The sequence below is a fragment of the Astyanax mexicanus genome, chromosome 2 (assembly GCF_023375975.1).
Source record: "Astyanax mexicanus isolate ESR-SI-001 chromosome 2, AstMex3_surface, whole genome shotgun sequence".
Taxonomy (NCBI): Eukaryota; Metazoa; Chordata; class Actinopteri; order Characiformes; family Acestrorhamphidae; genus Astyanax; species Astyanax mexicanus.
Window position 1 is genome coordinate 75,419,193 of NC_064409.1, and position 22,000 is coordinate 75,441,192.

Consider the following 22,000-nt stretch of genomic DNA (forward strand, 5'->3'; position numbering starts at 1 on the left):
TAAACAAAAAATGGGAGGGGTACTTTTGGAGCACTGTGGGGCACTGGGTGATTTATGGGTTTAGGGACAGGGCAGAAGGGAAAGCTGATGACTACCACAGTCCTTTTAGTTAAAGGGTAATAAAATCCTCTGATTTTAGTTGACTCCAACATCGGCTCAAATTTAAAAAATGCTTCAAAAAAAAGGTAGGAGTAGTTGGTAGGGAAACTTGGTGATGTATGGGTTTATGAGTGGGGCAGAAGGGGAGTTGATAATCTTTTAGTTTAAGGGTGACTAAACTCTGATTTAGCTGATACCACCCTGAGCTCAATTAAAAAAAAAAGCAGAAAAGCAAATTTGTAGAGGTAGTTTGGGAGGGGTACTGGGTGATGTATGGGTTTAGAGGTGGTGCCGAAAGTAGATATGATTGGGTTGGCAGTGTGCTTCGGAGCTTTAAGACTCTCCTATAGCACAATTTGAATAATGTGAAATGTGTAGGAGTAGGAGAGACTGTTTACATTCAGAACATACACATTTTGATAAAGCTCTGTCTTGGACTTTACTGGAAAATGCAAACATCGCATAGAATTGTCCTGAAAATATTAATGCATTCCTGAAAAAGTTGAACTTTTCAGCCACTGAGAATGCATGTGTTGGTGAATTGTCCAGGAGCATTAATATATATCTTTATTGTTTATCTGTAAGAATATTGTAGAGCAGTGTTCCTCAGTCCAGTCCTGCAGCGTGTTCTTCTCCTCGCTCCAGCACGCCTCCGCCTTCTCGTGAAGGCCTTGATAATTAGCCGAGTTGATTCAGGTGTGTTGCAGTGTGTCAGCCCTCCAGGAGTGCGAGTGAGGAACACCGCTGTAGGGCTGTGTGGTTCTGCGTGAAGTGTGTGTGAGTGTGTTTGTGTGTATGGATGGATGTGTAGTGCAGAGTTTGTGAAGTTTCTCAAAACAATGCAGCTTCCCCAGAGTGTGCGGCTCACTGGACGAGAGGATGTGTCTGCTGTTGAGTGAGCAAATGAACAGCATGGGGTTTGATTCACACGTCTCCATTGCATTCTCTCTCCCTGGACGAGCTTCCAGTAGCAGCTCTTCTCCAAGGGGTTCCTGTTCTTTATTTTATTTCTTGCTTTTTTAAGCACACATACCATGGGGGGGAAACAAGTTTAATGCATTATGTAAACATTGTCGGCATATATTGCCATTAGCTGCTTATCCATCCATCAAAACTTGGTGAACAATGCTTTATCTACATCATGTATGCCATGTATGACCAGTTGTTTTCTTACTACATCTTTCCACGATTTACTACTGGGCCGTTTTTACTCCAACTTTTTCCAGCACTTCATTGATGACCACATCCTTGTTATTGTAGTATATTGCAAGGTACCTCACAGTTGCACTGTGTAGCGTCATACTGTGTTTGGAGTTTTCTACTGGAGTTTTCTGATCAAATTGGTCAAGAGCATTAAAATATATATTTATTTTAAATATTACACCATACTTCCCTAAACTACTTGATACTACCGAATACTTCAATACTATACTCTACTGCTGATACTACACCTAAACTGCACTAATCTCCCTATAATACTAAGCTACACTTTCCTATATCCCCTAATACACAATACTTTCCCTATACTACCCAACATAAGACCATACGACTCCTGCATTATCCCAGTACTTTTACGTACTACCAATTTAGTGCGATATACCACCCATTTCTACCCTGTACCCTTATACTACCCTATACTACACTATACCAAGCCTTTACTTCCCTCTTCTCCCCAAAACTTCACTATATCCTCCACTAGACTATACTTCCTCTGTACTCCCATTCCTGTACCACCCTATACTGCAGCTATATGTTCCTGTTCTCCCAAGTATAGTAAACTACACGTCCCTATACTACAGGGAGTATCGTAAACTACCAAATACTAGACTATACTACCTCTGTAGCTACCTGTGCTTTCGCATACCACAAATATAGTGCATTATACCACCCTTTACTACCCTATACTAGCAATACTACACTTTACCATATAGTACCCACCACTAGACTATACTACCTCTTTACTCCCCTCTACTTTCCTGTAAAATCATATACTACCCCGTACATCCATATAAAACCCCACACTTCTCAGGTTTCCGATAGTTCTTTTGAGTGGCTGGAGAATCATCTGGCTCTAGATATCTGAATTGGGTATATGGGTGTGTGTGCTCGCAGTAATAAATTTCAGGTCTCATTAGGTGGACCACTGCCTGTCCTGCCCAAAAATGCAAACTGTAAATTCCCTGTAAATTGCTTTAAAGATGATTCTGCTTAAAGCAGATGAGTTACATCTCTTCATGCTGTTAAATCATCTAAAAATTGTAATTGTGCATAACTTGCATAACTTTTTTTTTTTTTTTTTTTGGTGAAGCATTCTGCCCTAAGGCTCAGTCTGTATCCATATCTATTTAACCTTGAGCAGCATAAATTAGTTTTTCCATCCTGTGCACTGGAGAACTGTGGTGTACGGGCTTTTTAAAGTAAGTCTTGGCCTCTGTTGGTTTGTGGGAGCTGCTCTTCTCCTCCTCCTCTGCTGTGTAATGATTGTGGCTGCGTTATTTGTTCTCGTGTGGAGAGAAAATTGCTTGTGCCGTTGGCCTGCGCTGGTGCCGGGGCTTCTCTAATTGATATAAAATAAACTAATTGAATAATTAAAGTAGGCAGGGGCTGAAGGGGAGGAGGGTGCGCTAGGCGTTCGCAGTGAGAGTCTGGAACACTGATCGTGCGGGGAGGGGGTGGAGGGGGTGTCACGGGAAGGGCAGCTCTGAACAGCACTTCACCTCTCGGCCTTTGTTCTGTCATTGTTTCTGTGTTTTTATCCTCCGCCCTCGTTTACCAGTGGAATTGCGTCTCCGCTTGATGCCTAACAATGAGCGAGCGATGCAGCCAGCCGCAGACGCGTGTGTTTTAACTGAATTGTAGCAGTAATGCTGTTTTCTGCTCGTCCCGGTTCGCTCCAGTTCACAGCGCTCCAGTATGACATTTGTTTTCACCAGAGAGTGAAGCTGAATGAAGCGGTGAGCTGTCTCTCTCTCTCTCTCTCTCTCTCTCTCTCTCTGCTGGTACTGAAGTAGGTTGTCTATCTCTCTCTTTCAGTATAGCTCTCTCAATTCCATCTATTCCTCTTCCTCTCTCAATATCCCACTATTTATCTTTCGTCTCCCTCTTTTTATGCCGTACATATCCCTTTCTATTCAATCTCTTACTCCTCCTGTCTCAATATCCCTCTCTCATCTATATTCTCTTTCTATTTTGCTCTTCCTTCACCTCCCGTCTTTCTTGGGTGTCTCTCTCTTTTTGCTCCTCTTTCTTTGTCTTTTTCTTAAGATTTAGTCTTTCTATTTTTCTTTATTCTTCTTTGTATGCTGTTTCTTTTGCGCTGTATCTAAGGCCCAGTCCCATTTCTCTTTTCTGCCACACCCCTTGTTTTGGAGTGTAACCTTTCCCTTTAGAACAGAGTGAAAAGAGGAAAAGGTGAAACCCTCCCCCTAAGAATTGGGAGAACCCTTCAAGAACTGAATAGTGGACTGAAGCGCTAAAGTTCAGTAACCTAGCTGCTGCTGCTGCTTCATTCTTTATTTAACCAGGCAAGTCATTAAGAACAGTTTCTTATTTACAATGGCAGCCTGGCAAGAGGCAAAAAGTCTCTTGAACATAAACTCACATACACAAAATATGTAAAAAAAATGATGAAAAACAGAGACATGGACAAAAACATCAAGCAATGTGACAACAACATTGCTGAGTTAACTAATTAACTTTAGGGCTTTGTATGTATTCAGAAAGAGGGGAGATGTCCATATCTTAATTTCTCTGTAATGTGTAACTAAATGCTAAATGCTGCAGCCTTAACCGTCTGTTGCACCACTTAAGGTGGAACAGAAAAGTTAGCTAGCTATTGAGTCAAAGTACCATTTTTTTTTTCATGAAGAAAACAGCCATTAAACATTTAAACAAATTTTTAACAGGAAAAATACTCAGATTTGTGGGGGTTTTTGGTCACTTTTGCCACCATCTTTCCAGTAACTCTCATAGCCCTGTTTTTAGTGTGTCTCTAAAAAAAATCTCAGCTTAAAGAGCAGCCCCAACATCTTTCTCTACTTAGCCCCTCTAGACTAAGGAGAATTGGGCAGCCTCTTTTATGGGTGCACATGCAAAATGTAGCGGAAGGGCTAAGTGGTAATGTTAATTTTTTTTTCCCACTTTCTCTGACAGTCTCTCTGCCTTTCACTGCCTATATTTTTCTATTACGTCTCTTTATCCTCTCTCCTTTCCCTCTCCACCTTCTTTTGTTTTTTTCTAAGGGGCTGTATCTGTGTCTTTTTTTTCTCAGTTTAAGATTCAGTTCAGTTGTATTGTCATGGCTGTAATATAATAAAAGCAACAATAATTGCAAGAAGTGACCACAGTCCGATGTAAACTAAAATAAAAATCCAGGCCAGTTTACAAAGGACCTATCTAAAATGTATACATATACTTTTATATGTCTGTACTTGTATCTCTATATAAATCTCTTTCTTTCTTCTTCTTCTGGCTTGCTCTCTGCTAGGGTTGAACTGCTATTTCTGCAAATTATGTTGATGTTTAGCAATACAGGAATTTTCACCAGATTACTGTGGAAGTCAGAGATCCATCATGTCATGATGTGTGTATCACAATTGCTGTAAAATAAATGACACATCAACCCGAGGCAGGTTATATCAGCCCAATGTCATAGAAAATGAAAACAATGGAGATTTAATTTGCTTTGTGACATTGCACATCATACACATGTATTTTGTTTATCTCTCGCTCGCTCTCTCTGGATGCTGCCGCTGCTGCTGCCTCCTCTGTCATTACTGTCCACATGCAGCTCCTGAGTGTTGCCGCCAAGAAAGTGTCTGTTTTATGTTGTCTGGGGAAAAGTCTCTTTACGAGACAAAGGGGGATTTAGTCAGCATTCGGTGATGAGGAACAGTGGGATCTAATAAAAGACTGGTAAAAAATTAGCCTTATCATTTCTCAGCCATTTTGGTTTTAAAAGTGTCCTTCTGCTAAAATTTAAAATCACTTTTTTCCTGTTCTTTGTGAAATACTATAGGTCTTTGAGTTGTATATTGATGCTGCACATTCTCAGCCTCCATTGTCTGCAGTAGCTAGTAAAATAAAACATTCAGAAAAATTTGTCGATCAGGAAAAGCACCGTATCTTCGTCAACCGGTGAATTAGTATTTATGGCCTTAACATGGCTGCAGTTTATAAAATGTCAAATAGAGACTTATTGAAAAAAAGCAGCTCCAATTCAGTTAAAGCACTCGAACCACAAATTATGCCATTTTTTATGTTCTCTGCTGTAAAATGCTTTCAGGCTGCAGACTCTAAACTGTTCTGTTTTCTTATCTTCTGAGATCCTCCTCACTGCTGCAGACTCGAAATGATGTCTGTTAATTGCATCTACAGACCTCCAGAGGGCGTTCTGCTACAACACAGCAGTAAAAACAGAGGATCGTAACTGGCTCATTCTCATAAAGGTCGATGCTCAATGCAGTAAAATATCCTCAGAATGGCCCCGATCCTGATCCACCCTAAAAGTCGTGCGTGTGACCTGGAATGGAGAATATTAGTCATGGATATGAGACTCCAAGTGGTGGTTCAGAGGCGGAGGCTTCAGATAATAAGCTCATTGGAGTGCGGCGTTTGGCATGTGACCACGGCTGCATGAAAAATGCTAACATAATTGGACAGGAGCCTGTAGAAACATCCCCCTCCCCTCTGGCCCAGTGTGTGGTGTTTGTGTGCCCGAACTCAGATGACTGTCACAAAGCCATATGTCCCTAAAGAGCACTGCTCTCTGCTGAATACAGATGAGTGGCGTCTCTTTATTTTCGGGTTATTGCTCGTGCTCCCTGCTGCCAGTTTGTTTCAGCAGGGCCGTTTCTGAGAGCAGGTTTTCTCCTTGAGTAGCGCCATGTACTGTCCGTCCCAGCACCCGGCCCTGAACCTCCCGTCGCCCCGCGAGCAGACTGGACATGACAGGACTTTAGCTGCTCAGTCTCGTCCTCTGCTCTTTCTGAAACCATGTAGCGTTCAGTCCAACCGCACATACCTATCTGTATCTTTCTAGGTCTTTATCACAGTCTCTTTTTGTCTCTCTCTCTCTCTCTCTCTCTCTCTCTCTCTCTCTCTCTCTCTCTCTCTCTCACACTGTCTGTATCTCTTTCTCGCGGCCTCTCACTGTCCGTCTGTCTGTTGGTCGTTTTTTGATGCTTTGTCTATTGCGCTGTCTGTCGTGTCTCTCTTACTGTCTGTCTCTCATTGCCTGTCTCTGTCTGTCTGTCAGTTGGTCGGTCATTTTCTCTCTTGCTGTCTGTCTGTCTGTCTCTTTGTCTCTCTCTTGCTGTCTGTCTCTCACTGTCTCTCTCCCATGGTCTCTCGCTGTCTATTTGTCGGCCTTTGTCGCTTTCTGTTTATTGCTCTCTCATGGTCTGTTGGTCTCTCTCTCTCTTTCAATGTCTGTCTCTTGTCGCTGTCTGTCCGTTGGTTAGCTCTCCCTCTCGATATCGGTCCTCTTACTGTCTATCTGTCTGTCGACCTCTCTCGGGCACACAGTTTCTCTCTCGCTGTAAGTCTATCCGTTGGTCTTTTGCTGTCTGCCTATTGGTCTTTCGCACTGGCTATCGGTCTCATTGTTTCTGTTGGTCTCTCTCTCACTCTCTCTCTCTCTATATATTTTATTATTTTTAGGTCATGGTGTACCAAATAGTGAACCCCAGTTTTGGTTCCATAAAGAACTATTTTCTCTTGGTATGTAGAGCATTTTGAAGGCTCTCTCTTACAAATATAATCCATAAGGTGGATCTTCCATGGCATCCCCCAAAATCACCATTGTTTCCAAGGGTGTATATTGAGCTAGAATTAACCTGTTGGACTGTTTTGATTGGCTAGAATGCACAACTCATCACAGTAGCTCAGCAGCTTCTCTTTCGGTTAAGTGGGATTGCTGCTAATGTTGGGTAAAGACTGGTAAGAGCTACTACAGAAGAAGGCGTATTTGTAGAGCACGGACGAGCCGGTTTATTGCAGAACCATTTCACTTCACTCTTCCACTTGACTGCGTTCGCTTTAAACGCTGCAGCTTTGTCACAATCCTCACAAAGCCTTTTAGTGTAGAAGTGATCTTCAGCCAGAGTTCATCAGTGTTAATTCTGCTGCTAAACAATGAGCCCATTAACAAGGATGTTCCATACTGGGGCAGCCCTCAGCTTACTCCCCGCTTTTTATGGGCTTGCAGAGGAGAGGAGTGGGTTCTTACTGGTCTTTGGAGGGGTTTCAGACCCCTGTTTATCCCTCTTTCCATTCCATCCCAGCACAGTTGGTGATCAGGGGGTGGTGTGGACGGTGTTTGTGAATTCCTTTTGAATTGGTTTTTGGACACTGTAATGGTGCTGGGTTTTTGGAGGTCTCTGGAATCTGTTAATGTGTCAGTAGTCTGTGATTTGGTGCATTTGCTCTGTGGAGGTGTGAATTTTAGCAGGACAAGTTGACATTTGTAAGGCATTTTAGATAATCACTGCACTTGCATTCAGTAATGCTTTTGACTGCTGTGATCAAACCATGAATAAACTGAATGTGAATCAGCTGAGGGCACTTGTTCCATTTTCAACATGTAGAAAATTAGCTTGCTGGTAACTCAAGAACCTCAAGATGAGTCAATTCCCCACTATAGGAAATAACTGTGATATTAGTGGCTCACAAGGTTAGTCAACTGTGGAACTTCAAAAGTGGCAACAGAAATCAGGGAAACTTCCACTCTCTGCATATCTGCTTTTAAGGCGAGGAGATATGTATGCACTTCAATGTGTCAGCAGTAGAAAATAGATAATACTCAAAGAAAATCAGTGGATGACCTCTGTACTTGGCTGTAGAAAAGTACACAGGTTGGTGTGATGCAATGGATAACACTAATAACTGCCAGTGAGCTACCCCGTCATGTTGGAGACTGGGGTTCAGTTCCTGCTCTGGGTGACTACAGAATGCTGCGCTACACCAATAAGAGTCCTTGGGCGAGACTCCTAACACTATGTTGTGTTGGCCTTCCTTTGTAATAGGAATAACCTTGCAAGTTACTCTGGATAAGAGCATCAGATAAATGCTGTAAATTAAATAACCGATCACACAAGTTTCATAAAAAATGGCAGGTTTTGGCAACTGTTGAATGTATCACCCAGGATGTAGTTTAATGGTGTGTATGAATGAGCCCTAATGGAGACATGATTCTTTTTAAACCATTGTTTTCGTTTTTATTATTTTTTTCTTTGTGTTTTCTTTTTTGTTCTTGCAACCCCCTCCAAAGCTTTTTTTGTTCCTGTGTGTGTGTGTGTGTAGTGAGTGTTGAATCCAGTTAGTTCTAATGAAGCTGTCTTTCTAAAAGGACTCTCTGTCCTCCTAACTCTCTCTCAATCTTTCTCTCGCGCTATTCTTTCTGCCTCATTTAACATCATGAGGTTTTGGACTGACCAGAAGCCGGGGAGAGTCTGTTGACACTTCCTCTATGGTTTTTCATCTTTCTGGTAGAGAAAATGATGTTTTCTGCTGCTGTACAGAGCAGAGGTTCGGTGTTCGGTGTTGGGCAAGATGAGTTTAGAGTCTAGGTGGACGGGGTCTCCGTTCTGAATAATTTAATGTCTGAAGCTAATTCAGTATTGGCCTATAAACTCCTCTTCCTCTGTGGTGGAGAACATGCCTGGATGTTGAGCTAGATTAGATCATGCTCAGGGGGAGACTCCTGTCACAGCAGAGGGTCTCTGTTCTCTCCTGCTCAGTGGCTGGAGGTGCCTTCAGCATGCTCTCCAAATATCCATGTTTTAGCAGCTGCTGCCTGTGCAGCTACTCACATATTCACACACAGTTATGCAAATATACATATATATATTTATATATACAGTCTTATGCACAGATTTGGACATCCCTGGAAAAAATACTATTTTTGGGGGGCATGTCTAACTGAAAAGTGAGCAAATCCTGTGCAGTAGAGCTGACCCAATATGAATTGTTCTTTCAGTTGAAACAATGTAATTCAGATTAATATGAACATCTGAATATGAATCAATAGAAGCTACAGAATCCTATGAATCTGTAAAATTTTAAGGCGCTATCAATAAATGTCTTTTTTTTTTTTTATACATAAGATGCACTGGATTATAAGGCGCATTTGCAACACTAGTAAGGAACAGGGGTGTCGCCATGTTTTCCTTCTAATTCAGCAGGTCTTGTCGCTGGTTGGTGGTTATGAGGTAACTACAGTAAAGCTAAGTAAAGTAAACAGAACTGTAATTCTTAAACGCGTGCTGGATGTTAATCTACAAAGATTCCTCTTCCAAGTCAAGTAGTTTTATTGTCAATACTGCATATGTACAGGACATACAGAGAATTGAAATTACGTTACTCTCCTTCCCAATTTTACAGCAAGTACAGATAATAGATATAATAAAAGAGAATGGGAGACACTATGAGTACAATACAGCAGGGACACAATAGACATACATGAGACAGAAACAAGGTGCAGTAGTGTGGGGAGAAATAGATATATAAATATAAGTAAAAAAAAAAAGAAATAGATATAATATAAAAGAGTGGGAGACACTATATGTACAAAACAGGACACAATAAACATACATAAGACAATAGTGCAATATTGATGGTGATTGAGATGGAATGACAGTATAAATAGTATATATCAGCAGTGCAAATATGGTATGTGGTATATATCTTAAGGCAGGTAAAGTGAATGAGTGCGTAAGTTCTTAAAGTTCACAGTTTATGGGGAATTAAAGTGCGAATTGACAGTGCAAGTATATCAGATATTGGGTGTGTAGTGCAAGTCCGTTTGGAAGGGACCAGTACTTTGTGCATTGTAGTGCAGAGTTTCAGTACTTTATTAGTGGGGGGGGTCAGGATGCTGAGTGAGTGTGTGCTGGGGCAGGATTGGGATGGGGGGTAGAGCAGGAAGAGAGTTCAGCATCCTCACAGCCTGATGGATGGGGCTGTCTCGCAGTCTGCTGGTCCTTGCCCCGAGACTCCGCAGTCTCCTCCCTGATGGCAGCAGGCTGAAGAAGCTGTGTAGTGGGTGAGGGGGATCTCCTGCCAGACGGAGGGCTTTCCGTGTGAGGCAGGAGCTGTACAAGTCCTGAAGGGAGGGGAGAGAGGTGCCAACAATCTTCTCAGCTGCTCTCACGATGCGCTGGAGGGTCCTGCGGCAGGATGCTGTGCAGGCCCCGTACCACACGGTGAAACAGCTGGTCAGTATGCTCTCGATGGCCCCTCTGTAGAAGGTGGTCATGATGGGGGTGGGGGCTCCAGCTCGTCTCAGCTTGCAGAGAAAGTAGAGACGCTGATTTGCCTTCCTGGCCAGTGACGCTGAGTTGGTGCTCCAGGAGAGGTCCTCTGTGACGTGCACACCCAGGAACTTGGTGCTGCTCACCCTCTCCACAGCAGTTCCGTTGATGAACAGAGGTGTGTGCTGTGTGTGAGTTCTCCTGAAGTCCACAACAATCTCCTTGGTCTTCTCTGTGTTCAGAGAGAGATTGTTGTGTTTGCACCAGGAGGCCAGGCGGCTCACCTAGCTCCTGTAGTGTGACTCATCGTTGTTGCTGATGAGACCCACCACCGTCGTGTCATCCGCAAACTTGACGAAGAGGTTGGAGGTGTGTGCTGGTGTGCAGTCATGGGTCAACAGAGTGAACAGAAGGGGGCTCAGCACACATCCTTGGGGAGCCCCTGTGTTCAGTGTGATGATGCTGGATGTGCTGCTGCCAACCCGCACTACCTGTGGTCTTCCAGTCAGGAAGTCTAACAGCCAGTTGCACAGTGAAGTGCTCAGCCCCAGACTGTCCAGTTTGTGTATGAGCTGTTGGGGGACGATTGTGTTGAATGCTGAGCTGAAGTCAACAAACAGCATTCTGACGTAGGTGTTCTTGTCCAGGTGTGTGAGGGCTGAGTGGAGAACAGTGGAGATGGCATCATCGGTCGAGCGATTTGACCGATAAGCAAACTGGTAGGGGTCCAGGGAGGGGGGGAGCAAAGACTTGATGTGATGCATGACTAGTCGTTCGAAGCACTTCATGAGGATGGGGGTGAGTGCAACTGGACGATAGTCATTGAAACAGTATGGCGATGCCTTCTTTGGGACAGGGATGATGGTGGTGGCTTTGAAGCATGTGGGAACCACCGCCTGACTCAGAGAGGTGTTATAGATGTCAGTATAAACCTCTGCGAGTTCCCAGGCACAGTCTCTCAGCACACGACCAGGAATGTTGTCAGGCCCAGGAGCTTTCCGAGCATTGATCCTGCTGAATGCTCTCCTCACACTGTCTGGGGACAGCGTCAGCACCTGATCACCAGGAGGAAGGATGGATTTCTGGGCGGGTGTGTTGTTGAGTGGCTCGAACCTTGCGAAGAACCCATTCAGGTCGTTCAGCAGAGATGTGTCGCTGTCACAGGTCTGTGGCCGTGGTTTATAGCCTGTGATAGACTGGATACCCTGCCACAGGTTCCGTGTGTCTCCATTTATTTATAGTAAGTTTAGATTTCCAGATTTCCACTAAGGCTGGGTGCAGCAGCATTAGAACTAATAAATGGCACCAAACAGCGCTGTACTGAATAATCCTGAGTGTTCCCGTAAGCCAGGGCGATTAACGTGCAGACTGTGGTCTGATATACTCACTTCTGAATGGAGAAAGAGCTAACGCTTAGTGCGGTTAGCTGCTAATGCTAATACTGCTCCAGCAGTGCTAGCCGGGGTTAACAGCAGGCTACAGGTCGATAATACTCACCTCTGAACGGCAAAAGAGCTAGTGCTTACATACGTAAAGGTGCACCGGATTATTAGGCACACTGATCGTTTTTGGGAAATTTTAAAGGATTTTAAGTAAAAAAAATAATAATAATAATAAAGTATGTTTATTATTAAGTGATTGTGTAGTTTCGCAGTACATCAGATTTGGAATCTTTGTGAATATTATTAACTATGCTTTCTTTTTTTATATCAAATTCTTGAAGTAGTATTTTGCAGTAGTGTTCAATGTGGACCTTTACCTCATTCTACCTCCAGTTTTGAAATGTTACATGACCACAGTTTCAGTAAAAAGAGCTAAGAGTAATTCTGTAATTTTTGTTTTACTGTTATCACCGCTGTTTCCATGTTGTATTGCATTTGTACAGCTGTACTATGTTACATTGCTTAGATGTTAGTGGCTGTTAATTACATTTACAGCCTTTTCTAAACAGAATAGCACTACAGTTAGTTCATTTTCTTCAGCTGTAGTCAGCTTTCATTGTTTTAAGGCATTGATGGCACAGTAAGCAGAGCTGCATTATCGGTCTCGACTTTCACAAACTGTTTCCGTTCCATTTTGTTTTGCCAAGTTGGCGTAGTGAATCCTGCGAGTTCAACTTGGATGCCTTTACTGATTGTGCTCTGGCTTGAAATGAATAAATAAGCTTTAAACGATTAGCTCTGTGCCCTGCTGAAGCCTGGACCTCGGCCTCGCCTGCTTAGCCAGTGGTATTCAGTTCAGTTATGCTTAACTACGATCAAAATGTGTCATGTAGCAGGACTGTAGACGTGTGCGCTGAATCCTAATAGCCTCCATTCTCCAGTTTCTCATCTAGGCTGGATGTGTTACTCAAAAGGACTGTTCAGCTGGTTCCGAAACAGCGGGTAATTAATGGCTGCTTAACTGACGTATTGATCAGTCCTGCAGCTCTTTGTTGCTCGGCGGTGTTAGACCGGAGGTGTCCATCCCAGTCTTTTGTGATCTGGTGCCCTGCAGTGTGTAGTTCCAGCACTGGTGAAACACAGCTTGTGCGGCTAATCAGAGATAGCGAGATCTGAGGCACTGGATTAGAGCTGGAGTTCAAGTGAACAGAAACATATAGGCGGTTGTATAACCGGAGTGAATGTAGCAGAATGATCAAATATTTGGTGTTCAATTGGAAGGGAAACAGTATCAAGTATGGTGTCCCATGACTTTTGGCATAACCCATGGTGGAAACAGTGTGTGGAGTACCCTACATTGAATGTGGAGGTGAGGACAATTCGTAAGGACAGTTTAAGCCAGATGTTGTCAATCAAGATCATTATCCTCCACTACATTATTCTCTTTATGCTCTGTCACTTTCATGCAAATAAGCTGTTGCTGTCCTCACTGTATATCCACATTTTGGTGTTAGCTTATGCTAAGTAGCAAAACAAGAACAAGCTAATTCATGCTTAACTGCGAGAGAAGCACAAAGTACTTACATCTCCCTCTTCTGCTAGCTTTCCACAGACAGTAGGTACAGATCCCTCCCTCAGAAGAAGTCTGCTGGCCAGTCTTGCTGTGTACTCTCTGAGATTCTCAACTAAAATTACAGAAATGGTGTATAAAATGAATTTTATAGGGTTATAAATATGAAATAACTATTTGAAAAGATACCACCAGCTAAAATACTTACTTTTCTGGAAGTGCTTTATATAAAGAAACTGATTTAAGTCTGTGATGCTCAAGTCACAAATGTTGTCGATACCATAAAATAGCCAATATGTTGCTGATATGGATGCATTGGGATGTCAGAATAAGGGAGCTTCCAAACGGCCCATAGAAGCTGTATATGATTTTCTGACACCAACCTAAAAAAAAAATAGTTTGATTTTGATTTGCAATTGAAGTGTTTATAAGGGCAGTTGGGTACAAAGTGATGATACAAAGGCATGCAAAAAGTGAGTTTTGCTTAATATTTCCTCTTTAAATACCTGCATAACTTCAGAAATCAACATTTACAAGTCCCAAGCATCTGGTACACACTATTAGACTTTACACTCTCTCCCTATATTCAGGTGGCTTGCCATGAGCACATTGCCCAGTGCTCAACATCACTCAAAATAAGAACATCTTACAGCTTTATATAGTTGTGGGTGTCCTTTGAGCAGCAGTACAGAAATTTGTAAAGTTTTAAAATGTCTTAAATTAAAATATGGCTAAATAATTTGCTGTAGGTATGGTTCATTTAATGCCGGTGGGAAAACACAGTGGTCCATTGTAAACTTCTAATCCTGGGAGAGAAAAAAGGTTAGCAGAAAGCTAGCTAACTTTAGCAGTGAGCTAGCTAACATACAAACTTAATCTAGCTAAAGGGAACTTGCCAATATTACCAGGGATAGAACTAAGTTTAGCAGAAAGCTAGCTAACATTAGTTGTGAGTTGGCCAACATACTACTGTTAGCAGTAAGCTAACTAACATTAGCAGCAAGCTAGCTAACATACTAACTTTAGCTGGCTTAAATGAGCTAGCTAACGTTACCAGGGATAGAACTTAGGTTAGCAGAGAGCTGGCTAACATTAGCGTCAAGTTAGCTAACACGTCAGCGGAAAATTAGCTAACGTTTTTTTTTTTGGTCTTAAATTATCTTTATTAAGGTCTTAATGTCTCATCTTTAGCATGTAATGCTCCAAAACTGACTGATAGTACAGTTTATAACAGGTTTTTCAAGGAAAATCCAAAAATAGTCCTCCAAAAAATGGCTTAAGATGACGAGGCCTAGTGACAAGATACATCCTAACGCACACCGCTGTATATCTGCCGCTAATCTAATTTAGTCTCCAGTGACATGATTTAATTATTCGCGTCTCTGTCTTGTTTTGGAGATTTCTGCCAAGTTTTATTTCTAACACAGATCCAGCTTCGTGTCACAGACGCGTGTACACAGGAAGGACTGTCTGTAATGCGGCTTGACACAATAAAGCTACTGACATTTACATTCCTTCTACTTGAAGGCAAACATCTGCACCTGCTGCTTCCCTGTCGAGATTTCGGCTCCGATTTTGACGTCCCCGATACCTTGGCTTTCTTTCTATCCGCGAGCGAAAACATGCCACGCTTTAGACACAGCTCATGTAGCAGGAGATAGGTGAGGACATATGTTGTGAAGGACATCCATCTACAGTCTCCGCGCTCTGTCAGTGTGGAGTACATCGATACTGAAGTGTAAAGACAGCTCGCTGTGAGGGGCCTGAACCAGAGACTGCGGATTCTGTTGCTTCGCTGGTTTAGAAAGAAGGTAAAGCTCATTAACGTAGCAGGCTTTTACTAATGTTAACTGTATTTTCTGTAATAAATGGCTATAAATAGGTTAAGAGAGAACAAAAAATGGAAAACTGGAAAACGTCAGAAAATAGAGTAGAAATACTAACAGTAAACTATGCAGTGATCGATTGCTAGCCTGTTGTGTTTCTGGGTGGTACTTGTGGTATTCTATGTAGTCATGCTGGTCTTGCTAGACAATTTATTATGGTGTTTCAAGGTGGTGTCTCTGGTATCTCATGTTTCTGTCTGTGGTATCGTATTTGACTTTGCGATAGTGTAAGAAAATTGTCAAGGGTTGGTCATTTCTGGGTGGTATCTCTGGTATCCCAGGTCTCATTTGTTTTAATAGGCGGTTGCAATTGCTAGGTTGTGGGTCTGGTTTTCCATGTAGTCTTGATGGTGTTTGGGAGCCGTGAGAGTGTTCCTAGGTGGTGTCTGGTGTTGCTTTGTTGTGTTGCATAGTGGATGCTGTAGGGGTTGCTGTGGTATCCCTTTTTTTAAAGACTAAAAAAAAAATCTGCTCCTGAAACCTTTCTTGTTAAAATGCTGTATACAAGCCCGAATCGTCCAAATGTGCCAAACCGTCTGGAGTTGGAGCAGTGGGTTTTCCAAAAATGTGCAAAAGTAAATTCTGGCAGGAAAATTAACAAAAATAATTAAGTGGCATAACCAGATATTTCAATTAAATCTCACACAGCTCTTAATCAGTCATCCTCAGCCATGCCCTGATTTTCCAGCTATGTCTCCGTTAACATTAAGGTTAAATTTAAGATTGTCCTTTTTGTGGCCACTGTGCACCATGCAACATTTAGCCTCCACATTTAACCCATCTACGCTAGTGATTGAACTACTGACCTTCTGCTCTCCGGCTTCTCTAACCATTAAACCACTGCTGCCCCCAATTCCTGGAGAGCACTAACTGTCCGTTTGTGTTGCGTCAGCTGCAGTAAGCCTGCGCTGGCCTGTGCTGAAGCATTGTGCTGTGTGTGGGACAGTGGTGAAGGTCTGCTATTCTGTTTTAGACTGCTCGTCACGGATGGATCTGTGATTGCTGGAATTAAAACTGTCCATCTCAGCAATTAGGCTCATGGTAGTGCCTCTCAAAGTTATCAGTTTTTATTGATATGCGACCTCAAATATTAATTTTTATTGAAAAGTAGCTGCTCTAAATTTCCTAAGACTCACCCCTCCAATTTAATTTACTAAAATAAGTGCTTCATTACACCACATGGTGGCGCTAATCAAATAAATAGGGAAAACTTGTGCTGAAGAATATTGGTTATGAAATTCTGATATTTTCATAATTTTTTCCGTCATTACTGCATCTGCGTTACTTAGGAGGATAAAGCAAATGCCAGACAAGACATAAAAAAAGAAAAAAACAAAAGATGCAGAGCTTACAAACCTCAAATAATGAAATTAATATTTGGTGGAATGACCCTGGTTTTAATCGTTTTTCATGCATCTTGGTCATCATTATCTCCTCCACCAGTCTTACACACTGCTTTTGGATAACTTTAAACCAAGCAGTTCAGCTTGGTTTGATGGCTTGTGATCATCCATCTTTCCCGATTTTATTCCAAAGGTTTTCAATTTGGTAAACTCAAATGAACTCGTCATTTTTAAATGGGCTCTTAGTTTTTTTCCAGAGCTGTATATATATTCAGTATCACAGAGTATATACAGTATTGGGATATCATTATCATGATATCGTATTGTGAGATGCCCTATGATTCCAACCCCTAACCAGCATCTATATTGACCATCTAGAGTCTTCTATTTTGTTAAATAAAGGGTTGGTTTCTTTTTGTCTGTAAATCCTCCCAATTTTCCATTATTTCTATTGATTTCTGCTTTGATGCTAAATTATTAAAAGGCTGTAATGATTTCTCTGTGTTGAAGAATTGAGTTTGAAACACTGAAATTTATTGCTGAATAGCACTTCTGCCTCTTCAGAAGGTCTCTTGTGGCAAGCACTCTTATAGCGCTTTTCCACCAAAAGAAAAAGCACTATTAGTGAGGCATCTGGGTTTAGCCTATTAGAAGTAAGAGCAAAGAGAGGGAGGGGCTTATGCAGTACATTTCAAGACTTCAAGTCGTTGGCTTAAGACTTGCATGTATTGGGCTTAAAGCCCTTAATGCTGCTGGGTTCCTGTATGTGTGCTGTGCAGATAATCTGTCATTCAAAAGGTGGATCTCTATAGTGGCATCTGTACAGGAATCTGTGAAGGAAGTTATGTATGGAAAAATGGTCTTCCAGGTCTTTTGGAGCAAAACTAAATATTGAATATATTAGGTTTATAACAATGTGTAGATAAACTGTGATTATCATGTTCATGCATAATGATTTATACATCATTACACTTGTCCATAATAGAATTTATGCAATGTTTGGGTGACTTTATACTAGGGCCAGGTGACATTGTAAAATATTTTCAATATTTAGAGAAATGTTCACAATTTTTACATTATATTTATTGGAATAAACAAAACAGATTGAATGATTTAAGTAAATTTGCTTTTCTTCATCCAATTAAGTGATTTTTAATTGCACTTTCTGTAATGAATAATGCTGTCTTTCTGTTCTTTAAGTGCTTGAGGATCCCTAGTCTGCTTAATCATTTTAGCCAGAGGAGGATTGAGGCTAGCCAACTGTATATCCCCCATCACTAGTGATTCCTCAACACGAAAAGGGTGGAGACTAGCACATGTGAAGTCAGACTCCGCCTCTTTTCAAACTGCTGCTGATGCAGCAGTGCCAAAGTAAAGCGGAGAAAAGCGCAGCAACTCTGTTCTGATACATCAGCTCACAGACGCAGCCTTGTGCTGATTGACATCACCCTAGCAGTGATGAGGGGAAATGGTGACATCTACCCACCCAGAGAGAGGGAGAGAGAGCAAGACCCATTGTTTGCTCTCGGGGCTCTGGCAGCTGATGGCAAGCTGCATGACCGAGATTCGGACCAGCGATTTTGCTTTGGAGCGAACTTAACATGTTATCGACTGCTTATTTTTGCTATTATTTCTGCACCTCTAATATAGATGTTGCATTTTTTTTGGATAAATAGATGTAGAAACTTTATCCAAACTGAAGTTTTTATTATGACTGTAGGTCTGTGTAAAGACTGAGGTGTGAAATAGCGTGGGAGAAACAGCGTCTGAGACGAATTCACTTTAAAACACTAGTCAGCGTCGGGGGGTTAAGTTATACCTGCTCCTTATAACTTCAGACGTGAACGTGTTATTGAATGCGGCTTGCATCATACGGTGTGTCTGAATATCCGCCGAGCCACGGTCATATCCGGCTTCAAGTCTACGGAATCTCTTCCACACACACACACACACACACTGCATCATACTCTGTGCTACTTGCTCCATCTGTTTCCATGCCTTCCCTGTTTTCCTCCTCTTTGCCTGAGGCAATCAGAGTGATTGACACTCAATCCCATTTCATGACAGCTTCCTTCTGCTCACCGAGGCTCTTTACACACTCAGGTCCTTTCACCTGCAGCATGTGTGTGTGTGTGTTGTGGTCTTCCAGTTGCGTTTAAGCCCACTTGTGTGAACAGTGAAAAGAGCAATAATGTTTGGTGTTGAGTGACCTCCATACAGCCTCAAGATTTTACCTTGAGTAGCCTCAGCCTTAAATAACCTTAAATAAAGCCTTTCTTTACTGACTGTTTAAAGAATCAAATCAGTTCAGTCACTCAGTCATATATCCTACAATGAGCACTGATCACATTAACAATAAGATAAAATCTAAGACGAATAAAAATATTCATATGGAGTCTATATAGAAAATATAGTATATTATAAAAGTAGAAATATAGGGAAAATTCTGTAATATCTATAGAACTGTATATAGACAGAATTATAAGTATAATCATTGTATGTACACTCTTTGTATTTTAGTGTCTTCATGAGGGAGAGTCACCTGAATAGTTTTCTCAGCGTCTTGAAGGAAGGAGTTCCTGGAGGTGCTGAACAATAGTTGTTGCTTTTCCTTCACGCTGTGAAGCTCCAGCTCATCCCAATGTGATAACCTCAAATCACCATCTCAGTTCATCAGGTTTAGATCAGGGGATTAATGTGGAGGAATAATACTTATTTTATTCAATTTCTTTTCCAATTTTTCCCAAAGAAAAAAAGAGCACACACTACCCACCCAGAGAGAGCAAGGCCAATTGTTCTCTCTCAGGGCTCTGGCAGCTGATAGCAAGCTGTATGACTAGGATTCGTGATCTCCTGATCATAGTGGCAGTACTTTAGACTGCTGGAACCCTTTGGAGCCCATGTCTTTTTTAACATTTAAACATTGATTTAGAATAAATAAAGAAAAAAACATTAAATTAAAGGATGTGTTCAAACTTTTGTCTGGTGCTGTACAAAAAAAAACTAGATGCTGCCCAGTGTGGTGGTAGCCATTGGCTTCCCATGTGCTTACTCTGGGATACATGTTGTTAAAGTAAAGTAAAAGAAAGCACAGTGTTTGTGTTAAGTGATGGAAGAGGTGTAATATGACTAGTCAAATATTAGTCAAACACCAGTGGTAGGAATGGCTTCACGCTACAACCTGTTTGCTTGTGGATTTTGCACAGATTGGAGCTCTTTATTGTAATTAAGTGTGGTCAAGTGTTGCCGCCCCCACTGTGGAAATGGTGAAATCACCGCGCTAAATGTACCCAGTCACAGTTATTAATCACATTTGCGTCAGGTGCCTGAAAAGGCTTTGAGTGCAGCACTGAAGAACAGATTTTAAGCTAGCCCGGTTGATCTGGGTGTAATCTCTTCCAAACACGTAATTAAAGCAAATTACGGCACACACCGCGTACCATGGGAGCGATTTAATGCCCCAGAGGCTTTGACTATATTTATAGCTTCCCATAAAACACAGAGCTGCCACTAACAGGCGGTCTGCCTTTCAGGCTTACCTCAGACCCAGTGCTTGATCTTTTCGCCGTTAAATTCTTGGCTGTGATTGGCTGAGCTTGGCAGGTAGAGAGGTGAGAGACAGTTCCCCTCTCAGCTTTAATTGCATTTCAGCGAGATGAAGAATGAGCTCACTCTCGCGCTCTTCCTCTCTCTCCACCGCTCTCGCGCTGTTTCTCATTCGTTCTCACTCCGGGTACAAGCGTCCCACAGCCTCATTAGCTCCTGAGCTTGTGTGAAAACAGCAGCAAGCCTTCCTAATGTTAACGCAAACATCAGTTCATTAACACAACGTGTGAAGATGACTCCACATGGACTTCACTTCTAAACTGTGGCTTCTCAACTATGTAAACGTCCCCTCCAGTCAGAGAGGGTGCTAGGCTGTGTGAAGAGCAGATTTGTGTCTGTATGCACTGTTATTTACAATAAATCAGACTGGGTTTATACGTCTGGATGCTGCGAACGTACAGCCATGTGAAGAGATTAGGATACCACGTGAAACGGAATTGAACGGACTTAAGACAGTTGTCAATTGCTAAATGAAATTGAATTAATTACTGTTTAACATAATTTACAAGTCTCAGTACTCTTCAAATGAAGCTCAAATTTTCATATGTTTAAATACATTTTAGAAAAATCTAATGTTTTCATGGGGTATCTTAATGTTTTCTCCACTTTGCTGTATCTGCATGGGTTGCTGTGGTATGGAGGTCGCCATTGGTAACTAACATTTGGTGCTGTTTTTGGACCCCCACATTTTAATCACTCTGGATTTGACCAGGTCATTATACATGTGTTTTCTGGCTATCCAGTCTTTCCATTAAATCAATATGGATGCAATCTATGTATATATGTATGTGTGTATATATATATATATATATATGAGTTGTTGTTGTTGTTGTATTGGGGTTTCTGGCTGTTCTTTTTTACCAGTAATCACATGTGTGTGTATATATACGTCTTGATATGCCAAAGAATCTCGTTTTTGTGTGATTTTCTGGCTGTATAGACAATCAAGAATCAGTCTGGATGCAATCTAGATTTACCAAAAATCTGATTTTATGTAGTTTCTGGCTGCAATCTAGACATGCCAAAAATAGAAATTCCTGTGGTTTCTGTCTGGAACAGACCGTCAATCATTCTAGATTAAGTGTAATTATGCGAAACTTCATATTTTAATGTGGTTTCTGGCTGTCCAGGTTACTACTGATCAATCTGCGTACAGTCTAGATAGGCCAGAAATCTGATTTTATGTGATTTCTGACTGTTCAGATAATCAAGAATCAATCTGAATTCAATCTGGATTTACCAATAGTCAGATTCCATGTGGTTTCTATCTGTCCAAACAATCAAGTCAACCGGTATACTGTCTAGATTTACCAAAAATCAGATTTCATGTGGTCTCTAGCTGTCCAGTCTATGCAAAATCTATACGTATGCAATCTAGACATGACAAGAATATAAATTTCTGTGGTTTCTGGCTGTACAGACTGTCCTTCATTCTGGATCAAGTATAATTATGCCAAAAATCATGTTTTATTGTGGTTTCTGGCTGTCTGGGTTACCATCAATCAGTCTGCATGCAGTCTAGATATGCTAAAAGTCTGATTTTATGTGGTTTTTGGCTGTCCAGACTGTCAAGAATCAATCTGGATGCGGTCTAGCTATGCCGGAAATCAGATTTGGACGTATTTTAGGATGTAACTGAGAATTGAAATTGGAAAGGGTGGTTTCTGCCCCACTCTCACAGGATGGTGAAAGAGAACAGATAGATAAGCCTGTATTACCTTCTCCCCCTTCTAACTTGTCGTTCACGTTCCCTCCCTCCCCCTCCTCATGTCAAAAGGTGATAATTGGCATTAAGCTGCTGCCTTGATTGTTTTACTCTCTGCTCTTTTCCTTCTATTATTTCTTTAATGGTGATTAATTTCTC

At 41.7% G+C, this 22,000-nt stretch overlaps 1 protein-coding gene across 1 annotated transcript in view; it reads left to right on the plus strand.

Moving 5' to 3' along the window:
• Nucleotides 1-22,000, plus strand: part of ctnna1 (catenin (cadherin-associated protein), alpha 1) — a 268,835-nt gene that overhangs the window by 58,101 nt on the left and 188,734 nt on the right. The window lies entirely within an intron of this gene.